Below are 25,739 nucleotides of genomic sequence, written 5' to 3' on the forward strand. Positions count from 1 at the left end.
TTAATATATTGAAAGGACAAACGAGTTCTTGTTTGAGTGTTTCACTTTATCATTTCTGACCCATATAGCAGGAGAAAGTGACTTCCTGCAGTTCCTTGGACATCAATTCAAGACTAAGAAAAACAACTTTATCCTTTTAAGCACCATATGCTAGTTTAGACAGAAGTGCTTTCTTCAGGAATCACTCTAGAAGCCTAGATAAGTCCACACAGCCTTAATAAGTCACAGACCCTGCCCCTGACCCAGTACTAAGTTCAAGTGTAAATTCAGCATTATCTCCGAGTCAGGAATGGAAGCAATTTCAGAGGCCTTCCAAATATGCCAGAACCGGTGATAGCATGTGGACCTTTGTCTGAATGATGGATTCCAACAAGTGACAAAACTCACTGAAGTGGATAACATGAAAATTATGGCCTGTGATGGCATTACTTTGTGAAGGGAAGCATATAAAAGCTTTTAATATGTGTTTTAGCAATGCGAAAATGATCATACTGTGCTTTTTGATGGACAATTCCAGGAGAAAGAAGCTAGTAATTTCCTGTAGGCCTTTATGTTACCTTGAATCTACAGCATGGAGAAACAAATAATTTTTAAGTTGACACATCAGAAGTTGTCTTAAAATCATCTAATGAACATGTTCTCCAACTTAAAAAATGAATAAATAAAAGAGAAGCCTTAAAATTTGAGAAAAGAACAAAAGAGGGTAAAAGATGAGCAAGCAAAATTATAAAATCACCAAATAAAAATCTAAAAATGGAACGTATAATTAAAATTTAAAGCTCAGTGATTGGTTAAAAGAGGAGATTTAGACAAAGCTGAAAGAGAGAATTAGATTGCTCTATGTGGAGAACATGAAGTTTTCCAAACTGCAGTACAGACAGACAAAAAATGGAAAGCTCTGGGAGCTGTGAAGACATGAAGGAGTGAAAAGATCTGGCGTAAGTGTAGCAAGGGCTCCAGGAGGAAGCAAGAGAGAGAATGGGCAAGAAACAATCTTTGAAGAGATCCTAGTGGAGAATTTTCTTGAATTGCTAAAAGACTCCAAATGTGAGATTAAAAAAGCAACAAATTACAGGCAAAATTAATATAAAGAAACCCTCACATAGGTACTTCATGAAACTGAAGATTGCCAAAAAGGAAAAAAAACCCACAAAACCTTAAAAGTAGTTAAATGGCTTCAGAGCAAAGACAGACTTCTACAAAACCAGGGAGGGAAAAAAGAATCGGACTAACATGTGACTAGGCCATGAAAAAATGGAAGCCGGGACACAGTGGGATAATACTTTAATACATAAAGAAGATATCTGTTGTCCTAGAATTCTATCTTCTAAAAAACTTTTTTCAAGAACAAGGTCAAAATACACGCATTTTCAGACAAAGGAAGCATGAGAGTTCTACAATAGACCCTTATTAAGGGAACCTCTAGTGGACAGATCTCAGGTAAGAGCTCTGTGATGTAGGAAGATTTAATGAGCAAAGATATTGGTGAATATGTAGGTAAATTTAAATAAACATTGAGTGTATAAAAATAAAGTATAATTTGTGTAGTTTAAATACTAGAGAGCAATTGAAATTACTGGGAATGACAGAATATAATTCTAGGAGTGAACAGTTGAGTTCAAACTATTCTAAAGTCTTTGCATTGGTTGTGAAGAGAGTAATAATGCTGATAAATTTCTTTCTTTTAAGGATGCTTATTAAAATAGCAATGGGAACCATAAGAACTGGAGACCTTAATAGTACAAGATCCAAATTAGCAGAAGGGAAGAAAATGGAGTAAGAAAAAGGAAAAATGAAAGAAAACAAAAAAAGCAGGCAAGAAAGGAAAAAATTAAAAGGAAAAGAACAAATGGAAAGCATATAATAAAATGGTAGAAACGGATCCAAAAATAGCAAAAGACATGTTGATGAACATCCCATTAAAATGTCAGTATTGAGGCAGATGAAACATCCAGTTCAATGCTGCTTATAAAAATCTCTCCTAATGTAAAAGCACAGAAAGGTTGAAAGCCAACAGGTAAAATGAGAGACACTAGGCAAATATCATACAAGGGAAACTGGTTTAGTCATATTAAAACAAGACAAAACAGACTTCAACACAAGAAATCTAGCTAGAGATAAAGAAGATTAATGTATGGCTAAAAGTTTCAGTTTGCCAGGAAGATAGAAAGAATCAAACTCTGCATGTTCACAGAACATAACCTTAAAATAAATGAGACAAAAAGTGAAAGAAATATAAGGAGAAATTAACAATCTACCAGCAAAGTGGAAATTTTTAACACAGTTACCTCAGTAATTGATAAATTAAGCAGACAAAAAGAGGCAGTGAGGATACAGTGAATGTGAATGAAACAGTTAACACATTTGATCACATAGGCATGCACAGACCATTAGACCCAGCAGCTACAGAATACACATTCTATTCAAATGTGTGCAGAATATTTATAAAAACTGACCATTAGATGGTGTATAAAGCAAACTTCAACAAATTTCAGAAGCTTGTTACTACATGTATCACATTCTCTGACCACAGTGTGATTGTTAGAAATTAGTAACAGAAGTATAACTAGAAGAACCCTATGTTTGGAAATTTTAAATATATGTAAACTCATCATAATGGATATTAAAACTGTTTTAGAACTAAATTGATAATAAAAATATTACATGTTAAGACTTGTGAGATGTAGGTAAAATTGTACTTAAAAGGGAATTTACACTTGACACCAATATAAGATTGTTTACCAGTGATACTTCAATTTAAAAAAGGGAATTTATAACTAAAAGTTATATTAAAAAAGGCAAAGTTTCAAAATCAGTAAAAAAAGAATCATAAGTTAGCCAAGAACAGAAAACAAATCCAAAAAAGTAGAAGGAAATAATAAGCATAAGAGAATAAATTACAATGGAAATTGAGTTATAATAAAGAGGATCAATGAGTTCGTAAGATAAATTTCTATAAATCTCTGGAAATATTGATCAAATAAAGTATTACAAATAAAAACAAATAGAAATGAGAAAAGAAATATAACCATAGATTCTATAGAGATTAAAGAGATAAGAGGATATTATAAATTTTATGACAATAATTTAAAGGTTTACATGAAATGGGCACATTCCTAGACAAATATGGCCTACTAAGGAATGGAAAACCTAAAACTCCTATAACTATTAGAGAAATTATAGGTAAAAGTCTTGCCACAAAGAAAATATCAAGCTCAGAAGGCCCAATAGGAGATTTAAATAAAACATTCAAGGATCAGAGAATTTCAGTCTTATATCAACTCTTCCAGAGAATAAGCAAGAAGGATTATGTCCTAACTCATTTTATGAAACTCATTTATAAGGAAGGAACATTGAAAGCCAATCTCAACTGCAAACATAAACCTATCAGTGCTAAACAAAATATCTGCAAACAAAATCACCCAGTGAACATATTTGAAAAGATAATACTTCGTAGTTGGGCTTATCACAGTAACACCTGGTTGGTTTAATATTAGAAATAAAATAATGTATTCACCATTTGAACATTTTGAGGGAAAAAGCAGAATTATTTTAACGAAGCTAGAAAAAGCACTTGGCAAAATGCTATATCCATTCATGCTAAATCTTCTTAACAAATTAGGAATAGAAGGGGACTTCTTTAATCAGATAAAGAGAATCTACACACACACACAAAATCATGGCAAATGTTATATTTAGTAATGAAATGTTGAAGGCATCCCCTTTAAGACTGGGGCACAACAAGGGTACTTGCCATCACCACTTTATTCAACATTATACTGGAAGTCCTAGACAGTGTGGCAAGATAAGAAATAGCGATGAAATGCATTTTATAAAAAGACTGAGGAGGAAGAAATAAACCTATCATAAATGTGTAGATGATGACTATGTCCATGGTAAGCCCAAAGAAGGATGCAGACAAATTATTTGAGTTAATAAGTTAATTTAGCAATTGCTTGATACAAAATCAATACACAAAAGTCAATTCCATTTCCACAGAAAACATGATTTTAAAATTTCATTTATACTAGGGACCGAAAAATAAAACATCAAGGACACAATGAGAAACATCAGGGTGAATGGATTGGGGATCCTGATGAGTCTGAAGAAAGTATGTGGCGGGGTTGCCAAGTACATGAGCTGGAAGGATACTAGGCGGTGGTCAGAGAATGGAATGCTTGAACCTGAGGCTCTGAAGGACAGAAATTACTTCTGCAACTTTTCCTCTACCCATGGAGAGCATGACATGGAATGAGGCATCAGAGCTATGGAGGAGGGGAAGGGCACTGGGGAGAGAAGTCAGCAAAGTAAGAAGCAGGGACAATGGAGACTCTATGTGCATGTTGGCTCCCTGGGGATGATTGTCAGCAGAAGAATGGGGAAGGGAGGCTGAGCCAGATGGTAAGAGCTGCAGTGATGGGGAAGAATGGCTAACAGCTTGGGAGGCAGCTGCAGCAAAGACACATGGCAATTGCTGATGTCTGGAAGAACTTGCTCCAGGGAAGCTGGGGATTTTGAGGGAGGATGGTGGAGACATGGTCTGGAAGAAGCAAGGACCAGTAAGAGTGCCTCCAGGCCCAGGGCTCAGAGGGATACAGGAGGAAAATCAGGCCCTACAGGGGAGGGCTGCAAGGAACACAGCATCCTCAAGAGCGAGCCAGGGTTCAGTTAGAGAAAGAGGAGGATGGGGGATGATGAAGGGAACAGTGGGCATTTGCTGATGAAAGATTCTGAGATCTGTGGGAAGGCTTGCTGAGGGCAAGGTCAGGGGTGAGCCAGATCAGGGCATGAAGAGCTGAACAGGGATGAGAATTTAGATGATATATGGCCCTAATGTGTGTGCGCCCCACAGATTCCTATGTTGGAGCCCTAACCCCTAATGGTATGGCATTTGGAGGTGGGGCCTTTGGGAAGTAATAAGGGTTAGATGAGGTCATGAGGATGGCTCCTCAGAAGGGATTAGTGGCCTTATGAGAAAAAGAAAGAGATCTCTCTCTCTGTGCAGAGACACCAAGGAAAGGCCACATGAGGACAGAGTGAGGAAGCCAGGAGAGCTCCCCACAGGCAGCAAACCACAGGCACCTTGATCTTGGGCTTCCCATCCTCCAGAACTGGGAGAAATAAATTTCTGGTTTCTAGGCCACCCAGTCTGTGGCATTTTGTTATGGTGGCTACTAGGATTCGAATTCCAGTTCCAGTGTGTGTGTGTGTGTGTTGGGGGTGGGGGAGCATTCCCCACACCACCAGGTAATTGTCCCACACCAGCTGGGTGTCCTACAATTCAACTCAATTCTGACACTATCTATCTGGTAGCATCAGATCCCACAGGGTAGGGGCTCAGTCTCACAAATCTGCCCACCCTTCAGATACCTGTCACAGCCCAAGTTACCATCTCTGCCTCTGACTGGCCGGGTATAGATGGGAGGTTCCAATGACCCGCTCCTTGAGTTTTATTAATTTGCTAGAGCAGCTCACAGAACTCAGGAAACTCATTTACTCATTAGATTACTGGTTTATTATAAAAGGACAGAACTCAGAACAGCCAGATACAAGAGATTAATAGGGCTAAGGTATGGAGAAAGGGTGCAGAGCTTCCAAGCCCTCTCTGAGTCTGCCATGATCCACATGTCCCCAGATGTTCACCAACTTGGAAGCTCTCTGAACCCCATCCTTTTGGTTTTTATGGTGGCTTTATTATATAAGAAAGATTGATTAAATAATTGGCCATTGGCTATTGATTGGCCTCCTGTCCATCCCTTGCCCCAAGGCCAGGTGAGTGGAACTGCAAGTCCCAACCTTCTAACCACATGGTTGTCCTCCTGGTAACCTGCCTCCATCCTTAGATGGGTTCAAAAGTCACCTTGTTAACATAACAAAGAGCATCTTCTCACTCTCATCACTTAGGAAATTCCAAGGATTTTAGGAGCTCTGTGCCAGAGATGGGGATGAAGACCAAATATATATTTCTTTTTATAAATCACAGTATCACAACAGCCCACGCTAAAAAGAACAGTTGATAAAGAAGGGCTGAGCTTCCGCCCATAAATGAAGTGTATGAGATGTAAGGTGAGGCAGGATTGAGGGGCTTCCACCTGGAATCACATAATTACATGACACATAGCAGACAGTAATAAATGTTTCTCATTGTCCTCATTATTTTCACTTTTTCTAATCCTTGAGAACACAGTAACACATTCTCCCAAAGTGTAGCAAAGCACTCAGTTTATGGAATCACCAACTGATAATACTAGAGGCACCTTAGAGGAACCCAGTCATCCTGCCTTCCTTCAGAAATAGTGAAATAGGGGTTGAAGGACAAGAACTCAGGCCTCCTAATTGCTCTACAACATGCTTATCCTGTGAAATGGTTAGATCCTGTGAAGCCTTCCGTGGTAGAGACAAGGCAGCTGCTGTCACTACACCCTGTACCAACCATGTGTTCCTGATGCCCAAACATCTGGGGCCTTGCTGATGCTGAAGGGACCGCCCCTCCCAGGGCTGGCCAATTCCTAGGGATAGAAAGGACTTGCCTTTGAGCACGCTTTTTTGTGAGAAAGCCAGTCAACCCAGAGTCCATATCCCCAACCATCTCCTCCACCCAATGCCCACATCCAGACCATGACCACCTGCCCTAGCCCCCTGGGTCCAGGGGCCAGACAACTAGGGACAGCCACTGTGCCCCAGAGCCTGATGAAATGATTCAAACAAGCCAGTCCCAAACCTGCTCACTCTGTCTTGCCCATTTTCTCCATGGAAACCAGAATGGAGTCTCTTGCCCACATTTCCCCCTCACACCTCTGCCTCCTGATGGACCCTGGCGCTTCTCTGTGTGGCCCTCCATGTCGGGTTTACACTCCCTCTTGGAATTTACAAGTGTAACAAACTATCTTTTCAATGGCAGTCGTCTCCTACCGATTCTCTGTTGGCCATGCCACACCTAAATAAAAATAAAACCTGTATTCTGAAACATGCCCCTCATCTCTGGATCATCTGACCTACCAGTGAAGAAGAGCCAGAGCAGCTGCCGCTCTCAGCGGTGCTCTATCTGGGGGCACCTCTGCTGCTGCCCCCGTACCCACCAGGGCTTCTGCTCCTTGCCTCTCAGCTCCTCAGGGAGCAAAAGTTTTTGTGAACATGGAAAACTGGCTTCTTAGAGAACACCTAGGAAGCCCCGTTTAAAACACCCTGTGATGCTTCTCTGGGGTTGCCTGGAGGGGCAGGCCAACAGCCTTGCAAATCTCTTGGGTTTTTTTTTTTTTTTTTTAATTGAAGGGTAGTTGACACACAGTATTATATTAGTTTCAGGTGTACAACACAGTGATTTAACATTTATATACATGATAATTCTAGGTACCAGCTATCACCATACCAAGTTGTTACAATATTTTGACTATATTTCTTATGCTATACATTACATCCTGGTTACTTATTTATTTTACAATTGGAAGTGTGTACTTTTTTTTTTTTTTTGTGAGGGCATCTCTCATATTTATTGATCAAATGGTTGTTAACCACAATAAAATTCTGTATAGGGGGGTCAATGCTCAATCATTAATCCACGTCTTGGGGTTTTGCTTGCAGACAGACACACCCGACTTGGCCATTTTCCTTCTGCTCACAGCTCTAGTTCACTGAGCAGGGAGGCTGTACCTTAACTAAGAGCAGCACCGAATGCAGGGGAGGGGACAGGATGGCTCCCCTGGATCACCAGCTGTCATATCAAAGGCTGGACACTGAACACAGAGACCAAGGCTCCCCACAAGATTCAGGGTGGGGGTGGGGGTTAACATTCTGACTGTGGCAGATCCGCAGGGACAAAGTGAAGGTGAGGTGACCAGGGGACTGCTGCCTAGACTGATTATTTATCAGAAGCTGATGCTCTGGGCTGGTGAGCCTGGTGCTGGGCTGGGGAGTCTAAGCCCACAGTGGAATAGACAGAATGTCAGATGCAGTCCTATCACATGGCTGGAATGGCCCAGGCAGGCATCAGGAATGTGTGGATTTAGTGACGTCCGCATTGCCCAGCTAGATCATCTGAGACAAGGAGTAAGTGGTAGAAATAAAATCTAAGAGGTCCATTAGACGCCCTCTGCTTCCCAGGCTTAAAGAGATTTCACAGTCAGAGTTGTGAGGGGAGGCTGGATCTGCTATGAGTGCACAGAACATTATTTACCACTTACTGGGTGCCTTTCACACACTGGGCACCAAATGGAAAATAAAACAAAAAGAGGCCATATCTGGAGAGCAAAGTAAAGGCAGGAGGAAAGTTTCCACTGGTGTCCAGAAGCCTGGAACCTCCAATAGCTGCTTTCATTTTTAATTTAACCAATGAACCTATAGTGAAATATAAAGAAAATTAAAAACATGGTGTTCTCAACAGCTTGGAATGCTGGAAGAAAGCTGGGACAACTCTATTACCTGTCGGTGACATAGTCAATAGGATGCTGCTTGAACATGAGGCTCCACTTCTTAATTACATTCAGTAGAGATGCTTTAAAGGGTCGCACATCAATTTTCACGCAGCTCTCAAACACCCTGATGGGCTCCAGCCTGCACACGTCTTCATAGAGCTTTTCATAGGAGTCGATCTGCGATTTAAATTGATGGAGGAGGGGAGGGTTCTTTGGGATGCCATCTTCTGCATGGGCTTCAATTTCCTCGGGTGTGAGGACACGCCCATACAACAGGAACTGACTCAGGACCTCCTTCGGATCCTCCACGTAGAGGTAGGAATACTGGCTGAAGGTGTTCCGATAGCTGCAGCAGAGGGCCATCATGCTCTGAACCCTCTCCATGAGGGTGCTCCTCATGCTGGCCAAACAGGCCATGCCCTCCATGTCAACCTGGGGAGCAAGACAACGGCAGGTAGGTTACACCCGCATTTCTCAAGAAGTTCCAGAGCTGGCTGGAAGGCAGGATGGTCACAGATCCAGTACCTGATAGTGGGGAGAGCCGTTTTGTGGGGAAAGCTGTGGCACCAAAGACGATATTCCAAAAATGCTGGTGACAAGACCCTCAACAATGTTGTGGAAGCCACCCTTCACTCTAGACTCCACGGACGGATAGAAAACTAATTCTGGGATTGCTAAGCTCAGCTGTGCTTCGAATATCGGGGTGAGTCCTGCTCGACATTCTGTTAAGACAAGGAAAACAAATGGAACAAAGAAGAATGGGTACAATGAGCAAACTGCAATGCTGTTTTAAAAATGCCCAGTGCATTCCTTTCCTTTGGATAAGCTGTTTGGGTATAGGAAAATGGAAATGTAAAATTTGTTAACACCCCAGGAAAGGTGAGGGTGACAGTCTGGCAGTGTTTATCAACAGGGGAACCCCTGACATTTTAAACAGACCAGCTCTTGTACAGGGCTGTCCTGGGCATCGCAGGACATTTACTCTCCTTGTCCTCAGAGAGCATATCCCAGTGACTGATCAACACAAGCCAGTCCCCTTCCGCACTCCCAAGGCCTCCTGGGTTGGGCGGGGCCAGAGGGGTGCCAGAGCACACAGTAGAGCCTTGGGTTGAGAACAGGTTGATTTTACAAAGCCAATTTCTTGGGAGCAGCTGATCTCTTCCTAGGCACAAACCATGAACTCCCTAGGTGAACAGCGGTATGCTTGTCTGTGGTTACTAGGCAGGAAAAGGAAAAAGAAGTTATAATCCTGCCTGTTCAGCTCCTTTTCTATGAAAACACAACCTATTTTAATTCGGTAGTCCTGAAGTGATAAACATTTTAAAAATGATATCAATAATTAATAAACCCCTGATTGCTTACTAGACTAACTTGCTAAATTTAAGTAAAAATATAACATGGGGCAAGATGTTCCAAGGACAAGATTAATGCTTAAACTTTTATCAGTGACCACTTATTTCTGTGTATCTTTTTGACTGTAGAAATATTTAGGAGACTGTTATTTGCTGGATACTGTGGGCAGCAGAGACTATGCATTGAAATTCATTATTCCCTCCTTCCCCAGAAATAGAGTTTTGACTGGGTATGTGGCCGCCTTCCCCCACCCTCCTTGCAGTTTGGGGTGGTAACATGACTCCCTCACCACTGGAATGTGGGAAGAAGTGACAGGTGCCATTTCTGGGCCAGGGCCACTGAGGCGGCGGCCTTCCCTCCCCTATGCTCTCTCTTTCCCACTGTTACAGGCTTGAGCCCGGATGTGGCAGTGACCCAGCTCAACCACAGAAATGAAGAGGAGGCCCTGGAGAATGGCAGGATGGCAGGAAGCTTAGACCAGCACTTGCAAGATAGAGGTCTTTGTCATTTAAGCCACAGTACAGATGGAGTTTTTGTTACCAGAATTTAGCCATTCGTTCTAACTAAAAAAAACCTGGGATCCTCAAAGATATGTAAGACTAGGGTCTTGCCTTCAAAACTGTAGGGATCACGTATTCTATTTTGTCCCCTCAAACACATATTTAACTTGAGGAAATGAGAGTTTACCAATACCATTGCAGTCATACTACATTCACAGGATAGTTTTAAAACATCTGTACTATTGTGCTTTGTATATGTACTCATGATGTATTATTCCACATTATTATATGTGTTAGATACTTATAATTTGATAGATCAGGCTGCATGTAGTCTACAGGGTTTTAAAGACTTGCAAGACCATTTTTGACCACATGAGATTTTTATCCCATGTGCAAACATGAGAACCTAATCTGTGTGTCAGATACAAAGACAGCATTATTACCATTCAAACCAGACTGCTGTCGTGGTTCCATAACCTTGGTACAAGCAACTTTAAGAGGTCAGAAGGGGGATAATATTCCTGGGTAGAGTGGGCAGCATTTGACCTGGGCAGGGTTTGTATTCTGAGGGAGGATGGGGAGGCCAGCCCAAGCCATGGAATGGTCTTGACTTCACCAAACCTGAGAAGGTAGAAAATAGGAAGGTGGACCAGGGAAGACAAAGCCGTCTGACTATGCTTCCCACGGCTCCAATTCAGTCACTTCTCTTTTCTGAAGCTTGATTTAGATTGATTAGATTTTATGGTTTTGCTTTTGCTATAGGTCTCACTGTTTGGGACCCTGGTTTATTGTCCAAGTTTTGGAGAGGTCTTTTCTTTTTGAACAGTTTAGAAACTCAATACCTTTGCTATTTTACTGTGTGTAATTCACAAAATGTCCACAGCATTTTGGGAGAAGTCACAGAACGCTCAGTTACCCTTTACTATAACTCAATACACTTTATGACTATTATCTCTCCAGGAATAACCCACATCCATAAGCCAGTAAATACCAGTATTTTCCAGGAGGTACTTGAGGGAGCACTCAATGGCTAGGAAGAGTCCATCCAGCAACATGTCATCGATGTACTTAATGTGAGTCTTCCAGATATTAGAGGCTGGGTCTGCTGAAAACAGACCCAGGTTTTCCTATGAAAAAGAGAATGGATTTATTAAACCATGTTTAATAACATGGAAGGACTGGTCTAGTCACCAGTAATGGGAATGAAAAGAACACATAGAGAAAAAAAGCATTCTTGTGGAGACTTCGCTATTACATGTGTATCAGATCCATTCTGTTTAATGGTTTTAGCCACTGGCTGGAAGGAACACAAAGTTAACCCAGGCAGGGAGTAGGTGGTATCATCCTGTCCCTAAGAAAGGAGGGTGGTGTCTGGCCATGTTGCTGGGTGCAGTGTGCACACCTCATAAACGCTGGCTGATGGGCTGGGCAGGAAGCTGCCTCAACACAGAAGACAGGGGAGGCAGAGGGAATACCAAGGGTGGGGGGTGTTATGACTCAAGGCTTATAAGAAATTTGGGGTTCAAGCAAGTAAAGCATTTCCTGGACAATCCCTAGAAATGAGCTGGAGTGTTTTGTGTTGTAATTTAACTAAAAACCTTCATCACATGGAGTAATTGAGAAAACACATACACATAAATGAATGCCACATTCTCCCTCTCTGTCTCTGTCCCTCTGTCTCTGTCTCTCTTGCTCTTGTTCTCTTTCTCGGTCTTTCCTGACCTGGTGGTTGTGACAAGTAGAGTTGTCCCATTTGCTCTGCCTCATCTTCATTATTAAGCCTTTTTTCAGCAACTTCCCATTCATCTTATCTCTCTAAAGCGAGTGGCAATGAGTTTGCAGGACTAAAATTTCTAGGTGATTCACACTCATTTATCCCTTTACAAACATTTCCAGGTTGTAAATCCCCCTGAATTAAAAAACAACCTCGGGATCCTGCCTTTAAGTGACAGAACTCTGAAGTTTCTAAAGTGTATTACAGCTTTCCTTTCTCAGTCAGTTGAAGATGTTCCTAATAACTTAAAGTCCATCATCACACAAATAACACAGTGATGATATAGAGTTTCTCTTGGATGTTATTCAGATGTGCATGTCTGTTTTTTTCTCTAAAACTTCTGGTTTTCATGACTGCTTTGCATGGGTGCTCTATTTCCTCCCTCAGTCTGCACTTTTCACCTTTCTACCTCAGATCTACTATGGTCTAAGGAGCAAACATGCTGGGGTTTCCTGTGACCTAAGAAGAAAGAGCACAAGTCGGACTTATTCTTCTACAAACAACTATAGAACTGGGTACAATACAAGAAACAACTGGTTTAGGCTACTGGGTAACCAACAATACAGAGATGTGATCCTTGAGAGGAGGGAAATACTCCAGGTGAGCTGCACAACCATCTGGCTTTCTACATAGACACACTTTCCGAACCATGGCATGAGGAAGTGGAGCTCAGTAACAACACCCTTCCTGCTGGGCAGAACAGGTGGCACTGGAGCTGGGCTGCTAAGGCTACTGAGTCCTCTTGAGCCCTTGAATAGTAAGTTGTCCACATTTAGGGCAAGGCTCTGCAAGGCCTGGCAGAGAACAGTTACTGAGGCTCGAAGCTGAATGGAGACTGTCTAGGTCATGCAGTGCCAGAAGACATTTGTGCTCTACCAGAAATTATCTGCAGGTAACCCAGGAATTTATTAGACCCCAGAAATGCCATGCTTAGGATTAGAACTGTTCTGATCTAGATTCAGGCCTCTTTAGACCCTCCCTCAGCAAAGCTTCATATTGAGCATCAACGGGATCAAGCGGTAAGTGAAGTGCCTGCCGAAACAAAATACAAACTCCTTAAGGGAAATCACACCCAGATTCTAAAGTGGCATCCAACATGACTAGAACATAATACAAAAATTACTGGACATGCAGAGAAGCAGGAAAATGTGACATTTAACCAAGAGAGAAAATAATTAATAAGAACAGACTCAGAAAATAGCTGCCATACCCATCTTGGAATGCTTATTCCTTAGCCTTATTTTTAAGTCAGAGAAAAACACACTTTAGTCACACTAAAATAACAGGCTCAGAAAATAAAATAGATGTTAGCATTATCAGACAAGAATGCCATAATTGATTAAAAACTCCCTAAATTTGAGGACAAACAGATTCAAGACACTGTTGTTAAATATAAACTCCCAAATTTTGAAATACAAAATCCCCAACTCTGAGCTGGATGACTATAAAGAAAACCTATTTAGGCACGTCATAGTCAAACAGAAAACAATACAAAGATTTAAAAAGAAGCTATTAAAAGCTGCCTGAGAGAAATAATAGATTATATATAGAGGAACAAAGATACAAATTAGGGCTGGCTTCTTGTCAGAAACATTAGAGGGTAGAAGACAATGAGATGACTTCTGAAAGAAAAATAAAACTGTCTACACAGAATTCCACGTCCAGTGAAACTCCTTCAGAAACAAAGGTGAAATGAGGACATTTCTGGATAGACAAAAACTGAGAGAATGTGTCATTAGCAGACTTGAACTGCAAGGAATAGCAGAGGAAGTTCTTCAGGCTGAAGACAAATGACCACAAATGGTAACGCAGTTCTATAGAAAGGAAAAACAAGTCTGAAAATGGTGGGTCTGTGGGTAAATATAAAACACAATAAACATTTTTCTTGAAATTTTAAAGTGAAAAATCATAATACTCTACTGCAGGATTTGTTTCACATATGTGCACACACACACACACCTCAGAACTGTGACAGATGGGGGTCAGGGTGGTTTTGAATTGAACCATATGTTGCTAGGTCACACTGTAGTGTGGGTATCTCTCATATTTCATGGGAAAACTGTAAGTAGATTTTGACTAGTTCAAGACACATGCAGAAACATAGAACCACCGCTGCAAATGTAATCTAACAACAAAAGCTGAAATGCCAATGAGAAATTAAATCCTAAAATATATGTCATCAATAACAAGGTAAGAAAGGAAGAGTAGAGGAACAAAGAAGATGAAACAAGTAGAACACAAATAGCAAAATGGCAGAGCTAACTCCAGCCATACCAGTATTTATATCAAATGTTAATAGTCTGAATGTTACAGAGATTAGCAGGCAGAGTTGTTAGAAAAGAAAGTTTCTACCATGTACTGCATGTCTATAAGGGAATAAATTCGAATCCAGAGAAGCAATGGGTTGGAGGTAAGTGGGAACAGATGGATAAAGCAATAAGTAGGGATGGTGAGTCTGGAAGGAAAGGTTATAGTATTGTCAGGAGAAAACAGATTTCAAGGCAAGGGGGTATTACCAGAAATCAACAGGGAATTTCATAATGATGAAATGGTCGATTCATCAGGAAGTTGTAATAATTATGAATGTGTTTGTACCTACTAACAAGGTTTCAAATACATGATGAAAAATCTGACAGAAGTAAAGGACTAAACGGACATATCCAAAATCCTAGGTGATTTTACCACTCTTCCTTCAGTAATTAGAAGAACAAATAGACAAAAAATGCAGAAAGCAATTAGAAGATCAGAACAACACTACCAATCACATGGAACTTACTGGTATTTGCAGAACCCTACAGCCACCCATGGAAGAACAAACATATTGTTCAGTGCACAGGGAACATGCAGTAAGATAGACAATATTCTAGGTCATGGACCAAATCTCAGGGAACTCCAAATGATTGAAATCTTACAGAGTATTTTCTCTGAACACAAGGAAATTAAATGAGATACCAATTTCATTAAGATATCCAGAGAAGCCCCAAATATGTGGAAACTCAACAATACACTTCTAAACAACCACTGAGTTAAAGAAGTTGCAAGAGAAAAAATTTAAAACTGAAAGATAATGAGAATGAGGCAGATTAAATGTATGAATGCTACTAATGTCCTGCTAAGAGGGAAATTTATGCCATCAAATGCTTGCATTAGTAAGAAAGAAAGTCTTACAGTCAGTACCCTAAGCTTCTACCCTGACAGGCTAGGAAAAAAAGATGAGCAAATTAACCCCCAGTTAACTAGAAAGATATAATTAAAAAACCGACATATTAGAAAACAGATAAAGAAAGTGAACAAAGTCAAAAGTGCAACATCTTACCATGCTTCAAAGCATAGGTAACCCCAAATTACCAACTGTGACTCATTACTGACTTAGTGCATGAGGCCTGCCAGCCAGAACTGCCCCATGGCTGCTCCAGTGGGGTTGGAGTTGGTGGCCATTTATGGCACTTTTCCATTGCTCGGTCTCTGATAAGACAGGAAGTTGCCTTGATCACAAGGCAGGGCTTCACTGCATGGAGTGCAGTCCTCTGCATTGTTTTCTTCTCTTTACCAAGTGCAGTTAGGGAGCCATGGTAATCTCTCACCTCACCAGGCTCTACAAAGTTAGGTTCTGAAAATGATGCTGGAGGTCCTCACTAAGTTGCATGGGCAAGTCTGGGGTGATTCATGTAGCAGGCACTTTAGGATTCTATCCTTAGCATCCCCTTTGAGGTTTCGTGTGGGACTTAAGTGGCTACTAAGTGGTGTCATTATTAACATAGCACTGATTTTGACACACTGATGCAGAATGTGACTTTTCATTCCCCCTTTCTGTTGCTTTTAGTTCTTTTGCTATGAGTATAAACTGCTATTCCTAACTGCAGAAGACATAGCATCTATCGACTGTTCTAATTTTCAAGTTACTTCTTGCACCCAAACACACTTCTTGAGGCTTTCCCTGTACTACAGTTATGTGTGTCTGAGAGGCTGATTATTACCTGAATAAGGGTATAGAATCTTAAGGCCAGATTCTTTGATGAGACTAAAAGATTTTTGCACTCGATCATGTGATCATCCACGGAAAGAAGGCACTCCTTTTTTCCATCTTAACTCTTAAATATTGGAGACACCCATGTTTTCATGATGTTTTGAATCTCTTCCACATTGTCTTTAGTTTTCTGAATTCTTTGTTCAAGATCATGAATACTATTGGTGATTTGACTGACATAATCCAAAATACCTGTTCCCCAAAAGAAATACAGTTAATTGAGATAGCTTACAGGGGCACAGCTAAAAGTCTAGTCTCAATGAAAGACAGGGATTTAACAGTCCTGGGTTTCAAAAGACTTTTTCTGCACACATCACTTCATTACCATAAGGGCCTTTTTCTCCTAGTTGTATCAAAAAGTCAGCTCTTACCAGAACCCAGATTATTCAGGAAAAGAAACAGTGATGTTTACCAAACACCCAACAATAGCTGGTGCCCATGCTGGGCACAGCAGTGCAACTTGGTGACTTGTTTTGGGGTTATTGAGTCTTATTTTTTAAAGAACTTTCACTGTATTAAATGTTGAGAATATCATTCCCCTTGTATAAGTAATAAAGTTCCAACTTGTTTAATATGGCATTCCAAGACTTTTGTGAGTTGACTGTCACCTTCTTTTCAAACTTTAACTCTTCTGAGGATCCTAATGCAAATTAATCTCCCTCTCCTTATTCATAACACTTTATTTTTAAGTTTATGATGGCTTATTTTCACAGCCCATCTTGTGTGATTTGGGTTGTCCATATGTCTGTTGTCCCCACTACATGTGAGTTCTTTGAGGATAGGGTTCAGTCTCCCAACAGTCTCTCACATACTACCCTGCATAGGTTAACCCATCAATGAAAATTTGTTGAACTGAATCAGAGTATACAAGAGAAGTGAATGAAAAGTCCCCACCTTTAAGATGTTCATAGTCTAGTTAAGAACATTAACAGTGGTAATATACTAAAAATCCTCATTCAAGGAGTGCCCAGTATATGCTGGAGACTGTGAGAGATGGAGCCTCTCTCAAGCAATAGTGCAGCCTCCCCAGGTGCCTGGCAGTAAAATGTTCTAAGCCTACTAATCATTTCCAAAGAGAAGGAAGAAGGAACACCAATCTCCCTTGTCTTCTCCACTTTGGATATACATCTGAGGGGATAGACTTATGTTTCAAATACAAACCAGATCACCAGGGAATCATCAGAGGATCTACCAGCTTGTTAGGATCTTGACTCCCCATGTTTTCCCCAGACTCCAGGTGGTGCTGTTACCTTCCATTTGCCAGTTGAGAGTCTCCTCTGCAGCTCTCAGGCAGAGATCAGTATTTTGCAGCTCCTTCTCCACTAATGGAAATTCTACCTCTAGCAGACTTTTCAAAACCTTGTTGTACCAATTGGCCATTAGCTCCAAGTTAGCCACAAGCTGCCGATAGAATTCCCTGGAAGAGAACATGGCTGCTGCCGTCTCGGGGATGTGCTTCATCTGCCTGGGTTCAAGATAACTCATTTCTTTAAGCACTAAAATCAGCTGGAGAAAGAACTGACGAAAGTGGCTGTAGTTTCATGGCAGTGAGTATCAGCGATGTAATTCAAGGACAAGAAAAACCCAGGGATGCAAATACCTTCTGGATCCCCTCTGAACTCCTGTTCCTACATGTTCCTTAAACCTAGTTTTGGAAAAGGAAACTGTCAGGCAGAAGGAAGAGCTCGTCCTGGCTGAGCCAGGTCCCATCAAGAGATGGTGGTCTGAAGGATGAGGTGCATCTGGTCTGGGCCACCCATGTGCATGAAAAGACTCAAACTGGGACAAACAGTATCCTCTCCAAATGAGGTCAAACACATAGTCACAGACAGGGACAGAACTGAGGGGAGATGCCCACTGTACAATGTTAACCATGGAAAAGAATCATTTGAAATATCCCTTCCTGTCAGTAACCCTGGGCTGTCATGTCTTCACATTTTAATATATGAGGAGGTCAGGAAATGGAAGCCACCCAGGCTTTTCTGAACTTCTGTGGGATGCTGACATTAGTGGCAAGTGCAGAAGTGAGAAGCCAAGCAGATGTGGCCAAGGGAAAAAACAGGTTTATGAGGGTTTCCAGGCTCCATTTCTCATTATCTATCATCCCGGCACCTCTGATGTGCATAGGTATGGATGACAAACAAAAAGCTGTAAGTCCTCCGACCCATCACTACTTCCCACTCCCGACTCTGTGTAAGAGCCCTGGGCTCCTGACTCTCCTTCCAGGGGCCCAGGGCCAGTTCTTCATTGCTGCCTAGCCAACTCTACTCAAGGTTTAGACAAAGGCTAACTACTCAGCAGGAAAATGACCTCAGCCTCTAGTTGATTTTGAATAAAGCTCAAGATAGATAATAAAAATCTAGATGCAAAAAAATGAAAACAAATATTAAAAGAAAATGTGGGGTAGTTATATAATATTGAGGTAGAGAAGGCCATTCAGAACATACTACCACAAAATACAAGATAAAATTTACAGGCATAAAATATGATACACATAACAAAATGGCACACTTCAACTGGTAAAAGTATTTGCAACAGATTTCTTAATATCTGACAAAATATTTATCAAATATTCTAACAAATTTACAGGAAAAGAGGCCCTTTCCACTCAGAAGTGGGCAGAGGACATAAACAAGGAATTCATGGGAAAACCATGAACAGCTAATGAACACATGAAAAAGGTTCTACTTTACCAGTGGCCAAATAAATGCAAATTGAAACAATGGTGAGATATTACATATATACATATTTATATTCAGTTCCACAGGCTGGAGGTGACTTGAAGAAATGCGTATTGGCTTAGCTGTCACCTCTCTCTACACTGGATTCCCAGAGTGCTTGCCATCAGGACAGAGGAAGGTGGCTGCTTTTAGCTCGGGGTGGCCAATACTTTTCTTTGGCTGAATGATGTACTTCCTGATGTGGGCTAACTTTTGGCCATAGTTTTTTCCAGCATTAATTTGCCCATGGCAGCTGCAATCCACACAGTCTTCCACCGTGGATCATCTAGACTAATGCTTCTCAACCGTGGCACTACTAACGCTTGCAGACAAAAACTCTTTGTGGTGCAAGGTAAAGAGCCAGCAGCATCCCCACTATCTACTCACTGTGCTACTGGCACTCATCCATAGTTTACAACCAAAAATGCCTCCAGTGGGACAAAACTGCCTTGGTTGAGAATCACTAAAATCTTATTTTGGATTCTTATTTCCAAAGCTACTCCTTTGAGGTTCGTCTTATGGTATCTAATAAAGATAGATTTGTGCATGTTGAGATTCTAGCTCCCAACTAGCTGAGGACTCCCTGAGAACAGGAACCAGTGTTACATTTGGTCGGCCCTCCAGCCTCTAGTCAGTGCCTTCACACAGAGCGTGCATTCAAGGTAGGCCTAATCGACTGTTTGGTACTAACTGGTCTGTAATGCTGTTTTTCTATCTGTCCCAAGAGGGGTAGCAATGTCTGTTTGTACCTTCTGGAATTTCAGGTAGAGTATACCTAAAATATGATATTGAAACTTTTTGATGAGTTAATCTTACATGTACTTCCCTAACTTCATATGGGAAGTCAAGTTCATAATAAAGCTGCTCTCATATGAAAATTTAAAAACTATTTTGCAATATTTTCTGTTGTGCAAAATCAAAGCAAATATATCGGCTAACCCTGGAGAAGAATATAAACATTGGACAACTTAAGAAAACACGACACTGAGGAATTTATCCTCAAAAGGAAATCCAGGGTGCAAATTCTTTTGAGCAGCTTTTATATGTTCTAATAAAAAGCCATTTTGCCTTTGAAATCAGCAGAGTTAAGCAAAACTCTCCAAGAACACAAAAGGAAATTACTGCTGCCTGACTTACCTGTGGGTTAAAGTTGACAGTGATCTGCTTCATCTCTGGGTCACGTTGCAGAAGTGGCTGGGAAAGATTGTACTGTGACTTCTCTGATACCGTCTGACACCAGTCGTCATAAAGACTTGTCTCATATCTGTGCAGATCAGAGACAACAGCCACTTCATAAGCACCTTTCCCCCGCAACACCTAGCAATGATTTACTAAAGATACATTTGATATATATATCTATACAGAGAGATATATTAACATATCTACAACATACCTATCTGTGTGCACGCACATATACATATGTACATTCATATACATACACACACACATATATATAAAACCATAAACTGAAGATACTATTAGTAAAATACTTGGATACATTCTGAAGTCAAAGTCATTGACTCAGCCAGGCATGGCAGCTCCTGCAGGTAACCCCTCATTTCTAATGGTGCTCATCAGAGGTGAGCAGAAAGAGAGGCTGCATGAGGTCTTTGTAGGGGATAAAGGTTGTGATTAGTCTCAGCCAATGAGGGAAGAAGTAACTGGGTAAGATCTGCTCTCACACTAATCTGCAGGCAGCTCACAGACACTCATAGTCCAGTCTCCACAGGCTGACTGCACACCTGCCTTGCAATGGGCAAGGACAGAGCCACCAGGAGTGCCCCACCATGTGGTAAAGGCTGCTAGTGGCAGGGGCCGCGGGAAACAGTGTAGCAAGTGCAGGCCTAGAGAGCTGCACAGGGTGTTAGGCGCCTAATGGCAGGGGTGGGGGTGACAGGGCCAGGCAGGTTTTGTGGAAGAGGGGCCGAAGCGATGCCTGGCTGAGTGTAAGGATGAGTAGTGGCTGGGCAGCAGAAGAGTGTTCCTGGCAGAAACAACAGCATGGCCAAAATCTGGAGGTAAGAAACAGCCAAAACATCAGGTATGCTAAGAACACCTGAGGCCGGAGGGGCTAAGGGTTAAGGCTGGAGAGGGAGGTAAGGGCCACATTACAAAAGGCTTTGCATGTGTTGGTAAAGGGATGGTAGGAGGCCCTCCTGAGGGCTTTTCAGCCAGGGGATGTGGTGACATGATCACTGAGAGATTTGGCAACTGTGGGCAGTGTGGGCACCAGACCCTGGGCCCCCAAAAGACTTACCGCAGCTTTAAAGCAGGAACAACTATGAACCTCTGCACACTTTTCATTCTTATGTCTTCTCCATAGAAGGATACAAGAAATATTTTTAAAACATATTTTCTCTCTGTGCAGCACACACTGTTGCTTTCTGCTTAGTGAGCAGCTGCTGTGATTTCCCATCACACTGATTTCAGAGTGCCGGGAAGAGCACCCTACTTTTTCTAGATTGCCAAGTTCATGCTCCCAACAAAACTACACTGGACAAGTGTCTGTTTCTAGAATAGAGTTGCATTCCCTAGAGGCCCTGTGTCTGCAAGCCAGAAGCACTGTACTCACAGATATTGGGTTTATAACTTAAAACACGGGTGACATTTCACAGCCAATGAGGATCTGAACCAACTCGGGACTGCAAAAGGCATCACAGGGCCTGTGCAATTTGCAGAACAAGACAATCCCAGAAGTGCTTATTTTTCCAGCAAGGAGAGCATTGCTTCATATTTTTGTATCATGCACTTTCCTTCAGCTGATTCCATGCAACTATCCATATAACAGAGAAAAAAAACGGCACCCGATTAGAAGAAGTCAAAATAATGGTCTGAATAACAAATTGCAGCCTATAAAGAACAGTTTCGTGAGCCAGTTTTCAAATGCCCTTAAAATGAGTCTTCATTCTTCTTCCTGAACATCCTCTGTGGGCCACTAGGGGGCATTTGCAGGTTCTGAAACACAAGCAGCCCCAAGGATGACAGAGATGGCAGAACCTTCCACCCACCCTCTCACCCCAGCCAGCCAGTCGTGCACAGGGAAATGAAGTCCTTCAAAAATGTGAATGAAAGGGAAATTGAGACATGGAAGAAAAATTCTAGGTGCTGTTGTATTTTATATTTAGGGAAAAAAATGATATATAATTATACATCATAACATAACAAAAACTATGTAACATATATAACATCATACATGCATGTATGTATATAAGTGTTTCATATGTGTGTATAACAATGTTTTATACATGCACATATGTATATAACAATGTTTATCCACATATGCATAAGCATTGTTATATACATGTGTGTATACATACATTTCTCTCTCTCTGAAATCCCTCTAGGACAGGCAATGAGAAACCCTGCTACTAATTACTCATTGACATGTTCCTAGGAGGTTCCACTTCTTATGCCCCCAAACTTGGGCACACATGATGCACATACATGCAGACACACACATGCACATGTACAGATGCTCACATGCACAGACACACTCAGATTCCACAGGGATGCTGAGGACCACAGAGGAATGTGAGCAGAGTCTGGCCCCAGGCACTGTTACCCACACTTGTTCCCCCAGTTTTGACACTCCTTTGCAACACTGTATGTTCCCAGGAGAGTCCAGCTCCTGGGAGAATTGGTGAAATATCCATCATTTTCAGAAACCTTCACACTAAGTATCTTGGAGGTTCTGGTCTTGGTTGTTCTGTTAGCAAAATGATGCAGCTTATTGCAAAGATTCTTTAAAATCCATTTGCTATATAAACCAATACAGAGTGTCTTCACAAGATCTCCTGAACTTTCAGTGTAAGCCCTCATGCCTGCAGAGAGAGTCCTGGATTTCCTGGCCATTTTTTCCAGGTGCTTAGTTTCCTTACATGGTGACTGGGGAGATGCGGCTGCCAGGCAGTAAGAAGTACAAAGGGCTTCGGACCAGGGGGTGGGCTCCCCTCTCAAGCTGTGGGATTTCTGCAAGGTTCATGATCCAAGATCTCAGTTTCGTATCTGGAACAGAAAGAGGCTAGAGGAGAGAGGGGCTTCTCACACGGGGGTCTGTGGCATTGGCCAGAAGGTCCAAGAAGCCATAGAAATGAGGACTGACTGCCTGTATGTAGACTGTACTTCATGGTGAGGCATCTAAAACACTTTAATTAACCAATTTATATAGAGAGAGTGCAAGACAAATGTGAATTCATTTTTAAAACCAATGGCATATCCATGGGAATTGTAGGGGACACGGTGGGGTACCATTCAGGGCCCCTTCTGGGACCAGGCAGCTGAGAGGAAGCACGGCTGCCTCCCTCTTTGGGAACAGCCTCAGCCAGAAAAAGCCATGTTGCCCCAAGTTGGGCCCCTCCCAGGACAGCCGACATCCAGCAACTAGCTAATGTGGGAGGAGGAGGCCCTGCAATGCCAGAGGGCCAGAGTTCCCCATAAAATGGGCTGAGGCCTTGTTGCAACTGTACCACAGCTCACTTCTCCCTCTGCCCAATCCCTTCCCCTAACCCCCAGATGCTGTTCCCAAGAGCATCTCTGAATTCCTGCACACACACGTTGAAGTCTGCTTCAAGAGAACTAGACCACGGGCAGCTACTGCTGTCTACTTTTCTAGAAGCAGACCCACTCTTCCCCACCCACTCACATCTTCTCCCTGCCGCCAAGCTTCCCATGGTAGGGGCCCCTGGGAAGAGCTCTGGGCTAGCAGCCCTGAGCCCCTGGCTCTTGTTCCAGTTCTTTCCTTGCCTTTCTTTGTGAATTTAGGTTTGTTGCCTCATTTCTGCTTCTATCAGTTTCTTCATCTGCAAAACAAAGCTCTCGCTCAGATCAGAGCAGATGCTGCAGATGGTTGCCGCCCTCCTACCCCATGATACTTCAGACCTGCCCCAGGAGCGTGATTGTGTGATCTGTGTGGAGTCTGAGAAAATGTGGAATACTTGAGAATTTTGAAGTAGAGCATTGCACATACAAATCCAGATTTTTAGCTTCTCTCCAACAGTCCTGGAGATTGCTCACACTGAGTCTGCTCTTCTGCTCACCAGGCTCGATGGAGTGGTGGAGGCCCCCTCCGGGCTCCCTCCCAGCTGCCTTGCACTGTCTTCCAGGCCCCTGAAAGCATTTGGTCTTGGCCCTTGGGTCTTTAAAGCCTTTCCTAGCATCAAAATGCCCGTAATGCCAATGTCCAGACTCCACTTCCTTTGTTTGCCAAAGCAGGTGCTCTAGACGAGACTGAGCCTTTAGAGAGAGGGCTCAGGGAAAGACTGGCCTCCAGAGGCAGCATCTTGAACATGGCAAAATGCTCTCTCTCGCTTCTAGCAAGTCGAGAGGCGCTCACTAGCCTGACTTCCAGATGCAGCTATGAGGTAGGTCACTGGTTTCCAACCCGGTCAGTTGTCACAATCCTGGGGAGGCTTGCCAAGGAAGCAGACTCACAGGCCCCATCCTGGGACTGGGATCCAGTGGGTGAGGGGTGAGCCTGGGAATCTGCGTTTTTATAGGTACCCAAGGGGTTCTGATGCATACATCAAGTCCTTACACCATGCTTGACACTGGGCTTCACTGTTTTCCAGCAGCCTCCAAAGAGACATTGTGTCAGAGGGAGCTGTGAGGAGGAATTCCAGGGGGATTGAAAATTCTCACTCATTTTCCTCTGAAAAGGAACCTCACGGAGCAGAAAGGGTCAGGCCATGGTCCATTAAGCTCCATTTAACATCAAGAGGCTCCCTAATTAGTACAATATATCAATCTTGTTACTGTTTGGCCAAAAGCTATGTGGTTGCTGTGGACTAAACGTTTATGTCCCCCCAAAAGTCCTGTGTTGAAGCTTGATCCCCAGGGTGATGATGTCTGGAAGCAGGGCCTTTGCAAGATTCTTATGTTATGAGGGTGGAGCCCTTGCAAATGGGATTAGTGCCCCTGTAGAAGAGGCTCCACAGAGACCCCTCTGCCATGTGAGCAGAGTGAGGAGACAGCCATCATGAAACGGGAAGCCATTCACCAGACACTGTATCTGCCGGCACCTTGATCTTGGACTTCCCAGCTTCCAGACTGTGTGGCAAACATACTGCTGATGCTTATAAGCCACCCCGTCTGTGGTATTTTGTTACAGCAGCCCAAATGGACTAGACACTGGGAAATTGCAGGAAATGAAAAGAAATGAGTATGATTTTTGTGTCTTAGTGAGTTGCATTTCTACTAACACTCAAAATCCAGAGCAGCATCAGAAGCCTAAAACCACCTACCTTTGAGAATAAGATACTCACGGATGTGTGATGTATCCAAAGTTGGTGAAGGGTCCCTAGATGCACTGTCTGAGCTCCTGCGCCCAGCGGAGACCCCCAGCCACAGTGGGCATGTTCTTGTGCACTGAGGAGAACCCTGGGGACACAGCACAGCCAGACTGAAGGGAGGCTCTAGCTGCCTGCCCCACTCTGCCCCAGGAACCTCTCCAGCCTCTGCTTTGGCCTCATCTACCTCCACATGCTAAGGTCACCTGTGCTCACACTGAGATGGGGTGTTCCTGCAAGATCACCATGTTCTGCTAAGGAATAAGGAAGTGTGACCTTGGGGAGAACACTGAACAGGGTCAGCGGACAGAGGTCCCCAGGCAGCGTTACCACCCACTGGCTTTCTGACTTCACAGCAGTGACTTTCAGCCTGGTTTCCCATTGGCATCACCTGGGCCCTGCCCTCGCCATTTGGATTAATTGATCTGGGTGGTGGGGGCAGTGCCCAGCCCACCTGTATTTTTTAAAAACCTCTTGAGAGGATCCTAATTGCACAGTCAGGCTTGAGAAATGCTGTCATAAACAGACAACTTAATCTCTCTGGGGCTCAGTCTTTTCACCTATAAAATGGGAATAATAACCTCAGGGTTCCTGTTAGAATCTAGTAAGATTTTAAGTGAGACAGGCCATGTGGACTGTGAAGCACTTGCCCAGAGTTAGCACTGCCTGG

The 25,739-nt window shown here is 42.6% G+C and overlaps 1 pseudogene; it reads right to left on the reverse strand.

The window, feature by feature from the left end:
* Positions 1-25,739, reverse strand: part of LOC140848606 (dynein axonemal heavy chain 9-like) — a 198,895-nt pseudogene that overhangs the window by 141,238 nt on the left and 31,918 nt on the right.

This window comes from Manis javanica, chromosome 4 (genome assembly GCF_040802235.1).
Source record: "Manis javanica isolate MJ-LG chromosome 4, MJ_LKY, whole genome shotgun sequence".
Taxonomy (NCBI): domain Eukaryota; kingdom Metazoa; phylum Chordata; class Mammalia; order Pholidota; family Manidae; genus Manis; species Manis javanica.